Here is a 15,489-nt window from a genome sequence, read left to right on the forward strand (position 1 = left end):
CTGTGGAGTCACGGGTCCTCCAGTCTGGGCTTTCCGTCGGACCCAAACATGGACGGTGCAAGCGTGATGGACGCGTCCGAATTCGCCTCTTACCCAGATCTGCCTTCAATCTCTGTACGCTGGTGTCGAGGAGAGGAGTGGAGCTCTGTGCACAGACACTCTATTTACACTCTATTCACAGGTGTTAACAGCCCATCACACTACAACAATGCAGATAAAAGTGCATATTTTCCCAGGTAGGTATGCAAAGTAACAACCAAACAACATGTTAATGTTTGTAGCTGATGATACAGACGTCAAATGTCACCATTCACGAAGGGGGGAGGACTAGAAAGAAAAAATCACCAACCTCAGGGAATGGAGCCAGCTCTGCCTCTTTGTGAAAATCAGTGGTATCAACGCCTTCAGCGGAGACTTCAGGAACTTGGTCAGGGACGGGCTTTGGACTGAAGATAAAGAATGCTATTCAAAATCACGTGAGAACACAGATTGAAATGAGAAGGCAAATGGTATTGTTTAAATGCTTTCAGTTCAGGAATAATTTTAGTCCAATTTCACAAAGCGCCACTCTTCTGAGTTTCTGTGTTGTGCTCTATTAACCACAAGGGGGCACAGGAGGCTCAACTCTTGAAAACTTGAAAGTACTTGATATCACATTTTAGTGGGCAGCTACACTTGACAATGCTGTCACATGATTTATGTTTAAAAAAACTGAAATTCCATTTCTCATTAGGATGATTATTAAAGTTTTGTCTTTGCAAAGTCCAAATCACACATGGATTTAAAGTCAAACAAAAAACTGAAAAACAGAAAAGTAATTTTGGGTTCACAGTCACATCGGGTTATCATTGGTTACACCACATGCCCTGCTGATCATACTAAAAACTTGGCTAAACTTGGCCCTCCAAACTGCACCTTTGGGTTACTTACTTTAAGACTTCAATGTCAGGTAGCCATAGGGCTCCTATGAATCAAATCACCTCAAAGTGAAGCCTTCAGCACAAGACACAAAGAATGACACTTAAACCTGTCCAGTCCTGTCTGTCTCCATCAGGGTAGATGAAAGAAATGAAGCCACGTAAAGATACAATACGGATGTCAGTCTGCAGTTCACAGTGTGTGGGGTTTGTATTGTGTTATAGTGCAACCTCTTTCCTACCTGTCAGTTCCAGATGTCTGTTCACAGTCCTCATTCTGCTGGTCTGGCTCATCGTCTATCAAAGCAACAGTGTCTTTGTCTTCACCGTTTGTGCAATAACTGTTAACCTGTGCCTGAGAGACAGAAAGACAGACATTAAATTAAAATTGAGAAATGAGCAAAAAAAAAAAAAAACACATTATATAACAGAACCAGAGAAAACATGAAGGAAGAATTTGATATTCTGGGATATATTTAGCTAAACTCAACTCCAATGTCATGTTAAGCACGTGCAGATATCAAACAATACTACTCTACCTATCTCTCTGTTGGATCGACTGCTTCATCATATAAAATCAAATGATGTAAATGTTCTTTTGCTCTGTAAATCAGCACATTAGAACTTCACATTGTGGAGCTGAGGCAGGGCGAAAGTGGGCTGTGTGCTGAGCCAAGATTACTAACTACAGAGGAAGAGAGGACTAAGGACCAGCCAAGCATGCATCTTTTAATGAGCCGGTCACAGAGGCTGGGCTGTCCTCAATAAACACCATGAGCATGTGTATGCGCGCACACGCACTGGCATACACACCTATATGCCTACACACAGACACACCAAACACTCTGTCACACCCACATGCTGGAATGCATGGGTGCACACACTAACACACACACACACACACACACAAACAAAAGCAACTACTGTACAGTTCCTCACAAACATTGCTTTAAGCTCACTTCACATTTTGTCTAAGGGCACATCCCAATCTTCTGTTGTCTGATATTGCCACCTGGATACAGAACAACACTCAAGTAAACACCCCTGCCCTCCGTATGACTTCATACACATCTCTTCTCCTTCACAAGTTCCTTTATTACTCAGGACTCACAGAGCAGCTTCATTTGCACAATGCCTGTTATCTGGCAACAACACAGGATGAATGAATAGGCGTCCTACAACCACAGACTGTGTTTGATAGCACATAAAGAAAAGTCTGCACAGTCTACAGTGGTACAATTCCACCACCATGCATTTATACTGAATCTGTACCTTTACTACAGAAGTAGCCCTTGCAGCTCACAAACTTTTTAATGTTGATATATTTTGTGAGTACATCATGTGATGCTAATACCTCCCTTTCATATTCAAATTCAAAGAGAAACTGAATTCATTTTCTAAATATTTCCTTTTTGGCGGTAGCACAGTGAGACAATGATACAAGTGTCTCTCAGTGTGGCTTGCGGATTTGAAATGAAACAGGCAATCCACTTTTCTCGAGTTTCAGAAATGCAAAAGATTAATTAAAGAAATTTCCAACTTCACTTCAAGTACCCTGGAATGAAAAATGTTATGCCTTATTTTTTTTATTTTTGACCACTTGGAGGCAGCAAAAGAAGCTTTAAACACAACATTGACATATTATCACGTTATGAAGTTGATTTGGTGAACATGATAAAGAGCAACATTAGCATTCATTTGGAGTCTGGTTTCTGGCCACCTGACAAATTTAAGTCCATTATTTACTCTCCTTTCAGCTCTGTTTTGGCCTCCACCAACTCCTGAGGGAATTATTTGGCTCTTTAGAGGCTACATGCTATACAGTGGGTTTATCAGAGCTTTTTTGCTAAAAACATCTGCCTGCTGTGGCTGGACACAAAAGGTGAGATTGAACCAAAACAGTAAAGTTGAGGGTTGTAAAACCAAAACACTGTGCTGAAAGCTGCTAAAATGCTGGCACCTTTCACATTACACAGTCATTTAAACCATTGTTAATATAAAAATATCTGTTAGTGCAGCTTTAATCTACATGTGCACAGACAGATTCAAAGGTACATACACACTATGGAAACTCTGTGTATGCTGTTAGATAATAACTGAACATTCAGGACTATTGTAAAACTATCAACTCAACAACAACCTCTGTAAGAGCACACATAAGAAACAGATTCTTTAAGAACTTCACCACCAAAAAAGCCTACACCTCTAAACTGCAATAAACCTGTGCACGTGAGTGTGCCAGTACACAATGCTCGGGAGGGCGGAGGATGTGCAAGTCAAGACAGAGTCGACTTTATTAAAGTTTACCTCCGTCACATTTTTGTCACGGTCAATGGAACGTGTAAGAGAGCTTGTTTATGGTGTAGTGGAGACAATAACATCCTAAAGATGCCACAAGAACAACTAACCCAACTCTAATCCATAATAGATGAAGACTGTCAGCAAAACATCACCTCTAAAAAAGGAAAGTGATGGCTCATCAAATTGAAAGTGGAAAAAGCCTGCAGGTTCCACATATAAAGACACATACACACACACACACACACACACACACACACGTTCACTCTCACATGCAGGCAGCAGCCACAGTAAACACTTCAAAACTACCAACACAGACTTCAGCATGCATATGTCTCAAAAACGGCCTCCTGTATTGCAGTTGACAACCAAAGATACGTTTGTTTTATATCCAACACAGATGATGATGATGATGATGAAGATATACAGCAAGGGGTTAAAATAAACAAAATTAGATATATGTATCTACTATCATGCTGTTTTTGGCAGCATATTTCCTGTAGAACAAAAGGCAGACACAGATACAGAGGGCACAGACATAATCAGCCATACTTGGATAAACCTTGTCTAACTGTATTGCACTTTGTTATAGTCCTCTGCTTTATCTCTGACACACACCACAGACACAGAGGGAAAGTGCATGCGTGTACACTGATAAAACCCTACATTTGGACAACTTTATCAGATAACTGTGTCCTTCCTGAAACAGACTGCCACTGCCTGCTGCACTCCCTTTTTACATTTGCATGGTTATCTGTTAATACATGGGTGCGGGAAATATTAGACTAGGGAATGAGTTACTTGGGATAGATGGAGCTTTGGTGCAAACTGTAAAAAGCAGCAAAACCCTTGAGTTTGGGCCCTAAAAACTGATATTTTTAGTTATCTTTGTACTCAGTGTCAAGTGAAATGAGCTAGCCAAACCTTTAAAGGCTGTAAAATCTGATTGTCATTAAAGAGTTCTATTCATTAGACTTGTCCTGGATCTGATGAGAACAGAACATTTCAGAGCATTCATTGACATCTACTGGGTTAATATATCAGCTCTTACAGAGCAGGTTTCAGTGGCTCGCCTCTGCAGAGTCTGCCGACTTCTGGCGGAGAAGCGTCGCAGGGATCGCCTGCCATGTCTGGCGAAGCTACGAAGTGGTGACATGGCTCTCTGAAACCTTCCTTCTCCATCTCCACCTCCTTCTTCCTCCTCTTTATCTTCTTCCTCCTGCTTCTCTTCTGCGGTGCCCCACACCAGCTCCAGAGCCCCTTGCAAGGAGCGTCGCACGCTGCCCACCCAGCCCGCCACCTGCAGCTGGGCGGCAGACAGTTTCCCTCCCAAGTACTGCATGGTTGAAAAGCTCACACAGCTGGTCGTCCAGGCACTAGGGTCACCATGGGAACTGGGTCACCAGAGAAACTGAGGTTCAGCTTTGTTAGAGATGCAGGGATTTTGTGGGTGAGTCAGAAAGCTGTGTCTGTGATCTGGCTTTCAGTTGTCATTTTCAGCAAGCAGAAGGTAAAGAGAGCGCAAATCGTCTTTTGTAAAAAAGTTTCTGACGTCATGCAAAACAAGACATTGTGGTTCAGGTCACACAAACTTCCTGGAACAGTCTATTATTTGCTGTCAGTAAAGAAGTAAATAGTCTGACCAGCCATGTGTTTGCACTGTGACAACACTATTCCACAGCAGCATTCATTATGATTGATGCGACATCCTAAACTACAGCGTCCCGAAGAAAGACTTTCCCATCATCACATTATCATCCATTTAAAAGACACTGACAGAAGTCTCTATCAAAAAAGTAAAAAAGTAGCAAAGCAGCTTTTAGTCCTGCACACAATTTTAACGATTACCTCTTTTCATGTGCTACCCTCTGTCTTTGTTTTGCTGAGACTTGTTCTGCCACAGTCAAGCCTGTTTGCTTGTGTACCTACGTCCCAGTTCACATGGCGACTCCATTTTCCATTCAGAAAAAAAAAAGAAAGAAAAAAGGAAAAGCAGCGTGGGAAATATGTGCCACTCCAAACATCCAAAGCCAGGTACAGAGAGGTAGATCGCTCCTTTATCTCCGCTAGACCTGAGTAATTTCAGAGAACGTCAAAACAAAGCGGAGGTCTGTGCTCAGATGTGGAAAATCCCGAGGGAAGGAAGGTGCGGCAGGCTGGGCCAAGGTGCTTTCTGTACCTCCCTTCACTTCTCTTCCTGTAGGTAAATGCAGGTAGTTGAATGAACAAGGTCTTTGTGAGAAGAGAGGGCAGAGTGAACAGCAGCAAACAGGAAGACTTTTGGAAAGTTAAGAGAAAGTTTGAGCAACAGGGAGCACTAGATGACTGAAAGAATGGACAGTGGACATGTGAACTTTCTTGTCCATGGTTTAGCCCATCCTATTTTGTGTATCTTATGTGTGCCAGAAAGTGTGTGAGTAGGGGGGTGACGGGCTCTCTCAAAACGGGGTGGAGAGATTGAGTAGAGACCCTCTTTCTCTGCACACCATGTATGGTCATTCTGATACGCTGCCCTGCTGACCAGATCCAAATGAGGACATGATGACCACATAGCACCTAGGCTCTTCTAACTACAAGATCTATCCATCCATCTGTCTGTCTGTCTCTTAGTCAGTAGCCTGAAGGAGGGTGCACGGTTGGCTGCACAGCTTGTGTTTGCCCAGTAAACATTTTCCTCATTTTGCTCTATCAAAATAAAAAGCTTTTTGCTGCCACACAATAGTGTCTTTGCTGTGGAGGTTTTCTTGCAGCATAAAAAGGTTGCATTGCATTTATCAAACTACAGCGTTAAGTGTTGTAGTGGCCATATTATAGCAGTGCAAGGTGCTCTACATGAGATAAACTTGTTGGTTTCTGTGGTGCAGAATAAGGAAGTGCAGTTTTTAAGAGCAGCAGCGCCACTCAGTGGTGAAAACAGGGCTGTTCTCACACAGTCACGACTAGCAAAGCTTCAGTACCAATGGCCTTGCAGCAGCTAAGAGGTTATGTGCGATACCCCCTAACAGTAGCTCACTGGTTTTGCGGGTTTGTTTCTTTGCTGAAGCATGCATGCAGCAAACAGAAACACAATGTCACAAAGACGCACACGTACACTCACACAGTTCAGGGCTCCAGAGTTCATTGTTTTCATTAACTCTGCAAAAATGTTGCATGTTCAAACAGGTGGTGCACCGATCTGCCTTGACTGGCGTGGTCCTGTCAGCTGTTTATTCATTCTGATGAGGTGCTGAGTTGTTTGTGTTTGTTGCCTTGTCTCTTTTCATGGTAAAGTGTGTTCATTTAGTTATATAATGTACGTGACCTTGCACTTTAAATGGTGTATAGGCTTGTTTAGGTGTGTTGTTAGGCTGTAATCGTGACCAGGCTAACACTACCAAGGTGACTAAAATTTCCCAGCAACACTAGCTGACTATTACACTCCCAACTGATTAGGAGTACTTCTTTCATACAGTACTGCGATGACGTCTATTTGTGGGTCCACCTAGAAGTTCACTCAGACATGGTTTGTCGACTGCAGCTGTACAACAACTTCAATGGGCCATGGAATTTGAATCAACCGAAGCAGATAATAAACTTTGTGTTAGAAGCAGTCTTATCATGTTTATGTATCTTATCATATGCATAGCAGCACTAATAAAAAGTTAGCACTAATTTGTAAGATAAAAGTGGTTGAAGTCTTCAGGCTAAAATATAGACCTCACATCTTTACAGACTTAAGATAATATGCTTATTCGCTTTCATGCTGAGAGTTAGATGAGAAGACTGATACTAACCCCAGACTGTCTACTCATAAGTTACATAAAACTGTCTTACACTTGGCTTAACCACAGACCTTGAATGAAGCATTTTTCCAAAACCCCTTTTATATCATAATCATTTTTCATCTGTGGGAGCTTTGGCTCAAAACTGGACTGCTCTCTTACAAAGAGGCTTAACACTCAACATGTAGTGTATTCAACGCTGCTTTAATTAGTTCAGTAAATGGTGGTCACTGCAGCTAACTATTCAAGTGGTTAACTATAGTGATGGGAGAGGCTAGCTTTCTGCATTTCAACACCAAAAATAAATCTAAAACATATAAAGTGAAACCCACCCAGAAGTGCAAATTAACTGTCTCTGCAATTCACTACAAAACTACCAGCACGTATTAGATAACGCTTCTATCTGCAAAGACTCACCCACAGCTGCTGGAGATACCCCGTCCAAGATGCCCATGTGAAATAATCCATGCCTTCTTCATATGCTCATGCCATATCATATTTTTTTTAAACTGCCTTTCACTTTGAAAATAAATGTTTTCTTCATGAACCAATAAGAACAAAATGAAGGAAGGGAAATGAAGGGACAGATGCAGAGGAAGTTGTAAGCTCACATCCTGTTAGATTTCTTGCTTTCATAACCATACACCTACATACATACACCACCAGACATCGCCAGTTCATACAGTTTGATGTACTATTACAGTTGCATGAATGATTCATAAATTGCATTGACTGAAACTAGCCTTGCACAAAGCTAAATGTATATCGAACATGGAAAAGAAATTCAGGCGTAGTCATATGAGAGCACAAATTGAAACCGTGCACATTCACAGCTCTCTTTTTATTGTCACGCCTCCTAGGTCAACACTTATCTGACACTCTGTACTCTGATTTTTTTCGCTGTCAGAAAAGGCAGACTACTGACTCACATAGGTGTAGATTTCAGGCCATGCTTGTTTCATTACTCAATATCACACTTACACACACACACACGCAGACAAACACAAGTTCTTAAGCTGTGGCTTAATCAGGCTGAAGCAAGTATAACAAGATGTTTTTCCTCGTGCTACAGGGATGACAATGTGTTGGTGCAGGTGAGGTGTGTGTTGCTGCAAGGCTGATATGATTCAGTGGTGAAATAACACATTTACATGTACACTCCTGTCTCTGTTCTTAACCTCACCCTTTCTGTGTCATTGAACAAGTTGAACAAATTGAACCCTTTCATATAATACCGTGCTGGTGTGAATAAAAATCATGGTTAAAAATCAAGTTGCATTGGGACTTAATTTTTGTATTTACCTCCTGTTTGTCTTCTTCTTCGACTTCATCTTCCTGTGTCTCCTCCTCTTCCTCCCTCTCTGTCTCCTTCTCCTCTTCCTCCACCTCAATGGAGATGAGCAGTTCCTCCTCTGGCCTCTGCTCCTCCTCCTCCTCCTCCTCCTCCTCCTCCGCCTCCTCCTCCGTTGGACTTTCCTGGGCTAAAAAAGCCTCTGGGCTGTCTGGTTTTTCCACCTGCTCTGGCACTTTATTTTCCCAAGGGCTGACATTCAGAGGCACCAGCACTTCCACTTCCTCTTTATCCACAGGGTCAGCTGCCCAACTCTGAATGACCGGACTAGTTTCTACTTTAGCCTGTGAGCCCCATCTCTTTGGTTTGACTGAAAAATCGTCAAAATCCACCTTGATCAGAGGTGGCCTGACGGAGAAGTCATCATAAACGACTTCGATTAGACTCTCTGTGGGCTCAAAGGTTTTTGCTAAGGGGGAATATAATGATTCTGACTTCTGAGGCACATCTTCAGAGTCAAAGCTGATTAAATTTGGCTCTGCTTTGTCCACTGCACTCTCTTGTTCCCTATTGGTCAACGCATCCCTTTCTCTGTCTTCCTTTATTCTTAGTTTTTCTTCCAGTTCTTGTGCTTGCTTCCTTTCCAATTCCTCTTGCATTTTTCTCTCCAGCTCCTGCAGTCTTTCTTGCTCTATCTTTCTCTTCCTTTCCTCTTCCCTTCTCTCCTCCTCTCTCTGTTTCTCCACTTGTATTTGCCTCATTCTCTCCATCTCTTTTTCTTTTTCTTGCTGCTCTTTCAGCCTCCTTTGCCTCTCCCTTTCTCTTTCCTCCGCCTCCTCTCTTAATCTTTCTTTCTCCCTCTCCTCTTGTTTGAGTCTCTCCTCTTTCTGTCTTGCCTTCTCCCTGTCCTCCTCTTTCTGTCTCTGCCACATCAAGTCTAACTCTTTCTCTCTTTCCCTCTCTTTTTCTTCTCCTGTCAACCTCTCCGTCTTGTTCACCCACTCTTTTTCCCACTCCTCCTCTCTTTGTTTCTCTTTATTCATTTCCTCCTCTCTCAGTTTTCCCTCCAATCTGTGTTCCTCCTGTTCGTGAATCGGTCTTTTCTCCTCCTCTCTCAGCCTCTTTCTTTCTCTTTCCTCCCTCAGTCTCTCCTCTTTCCTCTCCTCTTCCTTCAATCTCTCTTTTTCCCTCTCCTCCTGATCTTGTTTAAGTCTCTCCTCTTTCTGTTTCGCCCTCTCTCTTTCCTCTTCTTTCTGTCTCTGCCACATTAACTCCATCTGTCTTTCCCTCTCTATTTCTTCTTCTCTCATCCTTTCCCTTTCCCTCTCCTCTTCTTTCAACCTTTCTCTCTCCCATTCCTCCTTCTTATGTCTCTCCATTTCCTCCTCCTTGAGCCTCTCTCTTTCCCTTTCTTCCTGTTCCCTTTGCCTTGCCTTTTCTTTCTCCCTTTCTTCTTCTTCTTCTTCTTCTTTTCGTTTCTGCTCCTCTTCTAACTTAAGTCTCGCCTGTTCGATCTCCTCTGCTCTCCGTCTTTTTTCAAATTCCAAATGTTTCAGTCGTTCCTCTTCTTGCCTCTTCTCATCGTCCTTCTTCTGAAGAACTCTTTTGTAGACAGGCACTGAAACGGGGATGCCCTCCTCAGCTTCATTCTCAGAAGCATCTTCTTCTTCTTCTTCTTCTGTGCTGGAATCAGACTCTGAGCCCAGGATGAGTGGAGGCCCACCATCATCTCTCTCCACGACACCAAAGCGAACAGAGCGGCGTTTGACATTGTCCCTCTTTGGAGCTTGCTGAGCAATTTCACTCGCAGCTGATTCTCCCTCATCAGCGGCAGTGTGGCTTGTAGATGGGATGCGATTGCGTAATGGGATATCACCCTCTGTTGATTTGTTCTGTATATGCTCCCCTGATGTCTCTCTTGAGCTTTCCAATGACTTATCTTCAGTAAGTGCATCTTTAGATGTTTCCATTGGGGTCTCTGTGCTTTGTTCAGCAGGTGAGACCTTTGAAGGAAGATCCACCGCCTGACTGGATGTCTCTGTTGCAGGAGGTTCACCAGGCGGCATTTTAGGTGTTTTCTCTGCTGTTGGAGCAGTCACTAGCTCAAAGCTGTGGAAGAGATAACAGTAGCTCAAGGTGAAAAATTACTTTAATTTAAGTTTAATGATCCTGCTTGCTTTAAAAGAATTGTCCACAGATTAACGGCAGTGCTCAGACCTGTCATTTCAACACATCCAAGCACCTTTGATCAAACCAGGTCACATTAAAGAAATTGTTTGATACTTTAGGAAATACGCTAATTTCCTTTCTTGCTGAGAGTTAGATGAGAAGATCCATACCGCTCTCATGTCTGTACGCTAAATACGAAGCTACAGCCAGCAGGTTAGCCAAGCATAGCATACACACACTGGAAACTGGGGGAAACAGCTAGCTTGGCTCTGTCCAAAGTTTAAGAAATCCGCCTACCAGCACCTCTAAAGCTCAGTAATTAACATGTTATATATTTTTTGTTTATCTATGCAAAGAAATTATTGTAAAAATGATATGTTGTGGTTTTATGGGAAGTTACATGCTGGAACTATTTCTTGGCCTGGTGCTGTGACTTATTGGAGTATTGTCGTCGCAGTGAGATTGCAGAGTTACACCGAAATTACAAACAAACATAGTCTTTTCACTTACCTCTATTTGTATCTAGCCATTCAGATTGTTTTGGTTTTATTTGTCAGGTTCAAATAAATTAATCTCTCAGATTTGCGCCTCTATGTCACCACAATAGAGGTGGATTTCATTGGTGGTGCTCAGAGCACTGAAAGTTTACATTTTAAAAATTCAACAGCAACTTCTCTTTCCAGAAACAGTGTATTTGTTACTCTGGATAATCCACACAACACACTGCTAACAGTTTTCATAGGAACTATTTCTTTGGGATAAGGAAGTTCCAATTAAAACTGCTAACTCTTTTCAAAACAGTAAGGACATTGTTTTTCTAAAGGCATTTTGCTGTTGGAACTTTTTAAATGTCATTTTCAGTGCTGTGAGCAACACAAACAAATGGTGGCCTGGTTTGCACTCTTATCTAAACTTAGTTATTTGAGGACATAAATGTGGCCACAATCTTGATATTGCAAGCAACATTATTCATTTACCACATCCCTGTTGATGTCCACACAAAGTACAGTAAGTAAGGAGACACAAAGGAAACAAAGTCAGTGCTGGTGACACTCAAATGTTCCTGCCTCAACAGTTCTAGACTTGCACTCATCTCTCCACTCTGCAGTGTGAATTCTATATGCACCAATGAAGCACCGATTTTACCCAAGGAATACTTATCATATTGAGCAGAAAGATAAATTACAACAAGTCACAAAGACTTTGGATCTGAAATGAAAAGCATAACCCTGGCCAATAATAGCCAAACCATAATAATAGGTGCAATTAACCTTGAAATAAACATCTTGCTTGATTGCACTTGCAAGATAATGTTCTTTTCCTTTTATTCGTGTCTTAACGCGTCGCCCAAACACAAACAGCACAGATGAAAGGAGGCTCACTCACCTCTTAGAGCGAGTTCGGGGTACAACGGGAGGCTTCTTCTCAGTCTTCGGACCCTTGGAGGTCGTTTCCGTGGCCCAGTTTTTGATTTTCTCTTTTACACCACCTGTATCATTTATCATTTCCGGCTCCTCTCTCTTTGTTATGACCTCTGGCCTCGATGACGAGTCAAACAGAAGACTGATTCTGCGTTTTATACTGCCTCCTCCACCGAGATCCTCCTTCAATCCACGTTCATCACTCTCCCTGTTTGACGGCTCTGATGTTGTCTGGTTCTGCTCTGGATCCGAAGGCTCTGGCTTGTTTGCATCATCTTTGGCGCTGGTTGCGGACATGGTTATAGTTGGCTGGGGGGGCAGAGATAGGCCACCTGACTCAAACTTCGAGGTGAGCTCCATGGACAAGCGCTTCCTGGTGCTACCCCATCGATATGCTGGATTGGCTGTAGAGGAAACGTCACTTCCTGATTCTTCAGGCTTTTGGACGACAGAAGTCTCTGTTTCATCTTCTTTCTTTTTTTCGTCTTTCTGTTCTGTGTTAGTTACGATATCTGTGGAGGCTCTGTGGTTTGTTTGGATGGCATCGTCTTTCTGGATTGGCTTGGGTGTCACTTTGGGTGGAGCGGTTTGTGTGGCTGGATCAGATTTTCCTACGCTAGAATCAAGAGTATCCTCTCCATGTGGACTTGCTTTACTTTCTTTGGTGGTTTTTGGTTGATCTTTGGTGCGCACACTTACAGAGCTGGGTTTGGAATCAGAGGTGGGGGGTTGTCGAGGGGGTTGCTGAGCAGGGGTGGTAAAAGGCGGTTTGGGGACACCTGTGGCTTCAGATTTTCCAGTCCGCTGTGTTGCTGTCTTGGAGGTCGCAGCGACAGTCTTTGGGGCATGGATGGAGCGAATGGTGGTGTTCTTCTGCAGAGAGAAGGGCTTGGGAGTGAGCCGAGGTTTGGGGGCCAGACCTGGCTTGGGTTTTGAGGTGCCACCAATCTGGGCAGCCTCAATGGAGCTGTCCATAACTGAGACGCTGAAAGAGGAGAGAAGGTGTTTATATACAGCAAACTACATGTTTACATAGAAAAAAACACTCTCAGCCGAGACACAGCCAGTTGGTTTCGTTGTTACAAAGAATGCTGGATGAGTCTGGTCGGTCTAGATTTTGAAAGCACATAACTTCCGCAGGTGCAAAGAGAAACCAATCAATCAAACTGAACAAGCATCAGAAACTATGAAGTCTTACTGCTGGGATAATTTCTATTTTCTTACTTAGTTTTCTTCCTCAGTTTAGTTTTTAAATAATAACAAAAAACATGTTGACAATTAATGGGCTCTTTTCTACAAAATTAAACCATTTAAATGGCCTGTTTCTCCCTCATAGTCAAGATCCGCCCTGCCACTGACATTTTTTCAGCCTGGGGGATAATTGTAATGTTGCAAGTAGCCTCTGAGGGCTCATCTTGATTGATGATGTCCAAAACTTGACCTAAGGTCAATCTAAATGAATAGAGGGAAGTTACACATAGGATGGGTAAATGTCCCTGTTTTGTCTGCCCGGTCACAATTGTGAAGGATATTTTTCTTCATATTTCTTTATGCCACAAGCAACATGGACTACATTTTAATATTTCAAAATAACATATCAATAATAGACCTTTTGAAAAATTGTTTCTACCAAAAATATTTGCCATATCTATCTAATAACAGGTTATTAACCTTCTGCTGGGAATCTTTGATAACTGCAGTTTCACTTCAAAGTGCAGTCAGCAAGTAAACAGCTGTGGTCATGTGATTACATAACACTACTCAAATCTCTTCAGCACACGTTGATAATGTATTATACATAGTACAAGCAAAGTCTTACAAAATGTACATTTAGAGACATGAAGTGTGATATTACACTGTTATAATATGTGATTTGGACAGTGACAGTAAAGTGAGCTGCCGCACCGTTTTGTAAACCACACTTAACATGAAGAACTACTGAAAAAGAAATCAAAACAGGCAGATATAGGAGACATGTTGTCAGAAACTGGAGGAGGCCTGGTGAGTCATCACACACATCAACAATACAATCTGCAAGAAAGACACAATCAAAAAAGCCAATTGAACTGAAACCACCGAAAGACAAACAAGCGTCATACGTGGACTGTCACATGAGAAATTTTGTCCACACTAATAACCATCACAAAAGCAAGGCCAAATTTACACCCCATGTGAAAAAGATAACAGTAATGTTTCCAAATCTGTCACACTGAATACCATAGCCATTGTATGCAGCATGTCATCTGGTTTGACCTGTTAAGACTTTTGCACAAACCGGTAACTCCACGCCCCACAGTTTAATACTGTGCATTTCAATGTGTCAGCAAAACGCTCACTGATTCACTCTCACATTATCAATCAACAGCTGGTTCGTTTTGATTCCAGACAACACTCAGTGTGTGCGCTTAGGTACTTTTTGCATGCAAAGTATTTTGTAATTATCTTTTCTTTTTTTTCTTTTTTTTTTTTTTTTGCTGCATTGCTCAATCACACAACACCTCTGGCTGTGCATGGTACTGCCTAATGGGATCAGAGTGGAGTCCTAAAGCTGTGTACACCACCCAGTGAGTCCTGTTTGTGTCTGCTTTCCTCCTCTTTTTCTAACTGCTGGATTCCTGAGAAACAAACACTGTCTAGCAGATAAAGCTGCTGTTGATACGTGATTTATGTTGCTTATTTAGGCCACAGTCATGGAGTGCAGGACTCAATGAAAATCATTCTGCAGCAGCACTTAAGTTACAGCTTGTGGGACTGATGTTTCTTTATCTCTGTTTGCCTTTAGTGCCTGTTACCCTGCCAAGGCTAACGTTACACTCGGTACCTTTCGCGTTCATGTCCACCGTATTATTCATTTACTTCTTTGAGTGATGCTGTGTGAAGCTAACCACTTAGTTTGGGATCAGTCTAGCCCTCAGAAAGCCAAACGTCGCGATGTAATGACTTGCGGCACACATTAAACGGTGAAATTAACGTTATGTCAGTACATATGTTTCATTAGGGGTTGTTAATAAGTTACTAATAAACGCGCCAACAATGAACTCCCAGTCGTTGAACCAGCAGTGTGTCCTCTGCAACTGGACAAAGGAAGTTGAGATAAATTAATGGAAACTTTACGTTTAATTCAAGCTAGGCTGTCAGTCTCGTGAACGACTCTATCGTAAGGATACATGTATGCGGTTACTCACAGTCAGGATATAACGTTAGCCAAATATTTACGTTACAAAAACAGTCATAACGATGGTGCACCTGCTCTTAACATCATCTTTATGAACTTTCCCACATATGTACATTTCATTAGCAGTATAAAGTTGTTGTTTTTTACCTTTCGTCTTCACGCAGTCATACAGGTGGAGGAAGGAAGGAAGGAAGCGGGAAGAAGTTACAAAAGAAAATTGTTCCTCAGTTTTCTGCGATCGTCTCGCCTGCTGAGCTGTTGTCAGAGTGTTTTTTTTCAAGTCATTCACACTAACGAGACGTCAGACCGCTCCTACAGCCAGCAAACACTCCCTCCGCCCGCCTCAGCCCGAGCCACGCTGCTCCGGGGTCAAGTCACATACGGAGAGACACGATTAGACCGGAAGTGGCGTGTATTTACTTCAAAACAAAAGTGGGCATCAAGAGCAACTTCCAAA

General features: G+C 42.4%; 1 long non-coding RNA gene across 1 annotated transcript; it reads right to left on the minus strand.

Annotated features, from left to right (window-relative positions):
• Positions 1-427: 427 nt before the first annotated feature.
• Positions 428-7,383, minus strand: LOC122869058. Its single transcript, XR_006376237.1, has 3 exons — positions 5,064-7,383; positions 1,160-1,272; positions 428-446 (listed from the first exon to the last, which is right to left on the minus strand). It is a non-coding gene; the product is annotated as an uncharacterized LOC122869058 (long non-coding RNA).
• Between the last annotated feature and the right edge of the window lie 8,106 nt (positions 7,384-15,489).

The sequence above is a fragment of the Siniperca chuatsi genome, linkage group LG2, assembly GCF_020085105.1.
Source record: "Siniperca chuatsi isolate FFG_IHB_CAS linkage group LG2, ASM2008510v1, whole genome shotgun sequence".
Classification (NCBI taxonomy): Eukaryota; Metazoa; Chordata; class Actinopteri; order Centrarchiformes; family Sinipercidae; genus Siniperca; species Siniperca chuatsi.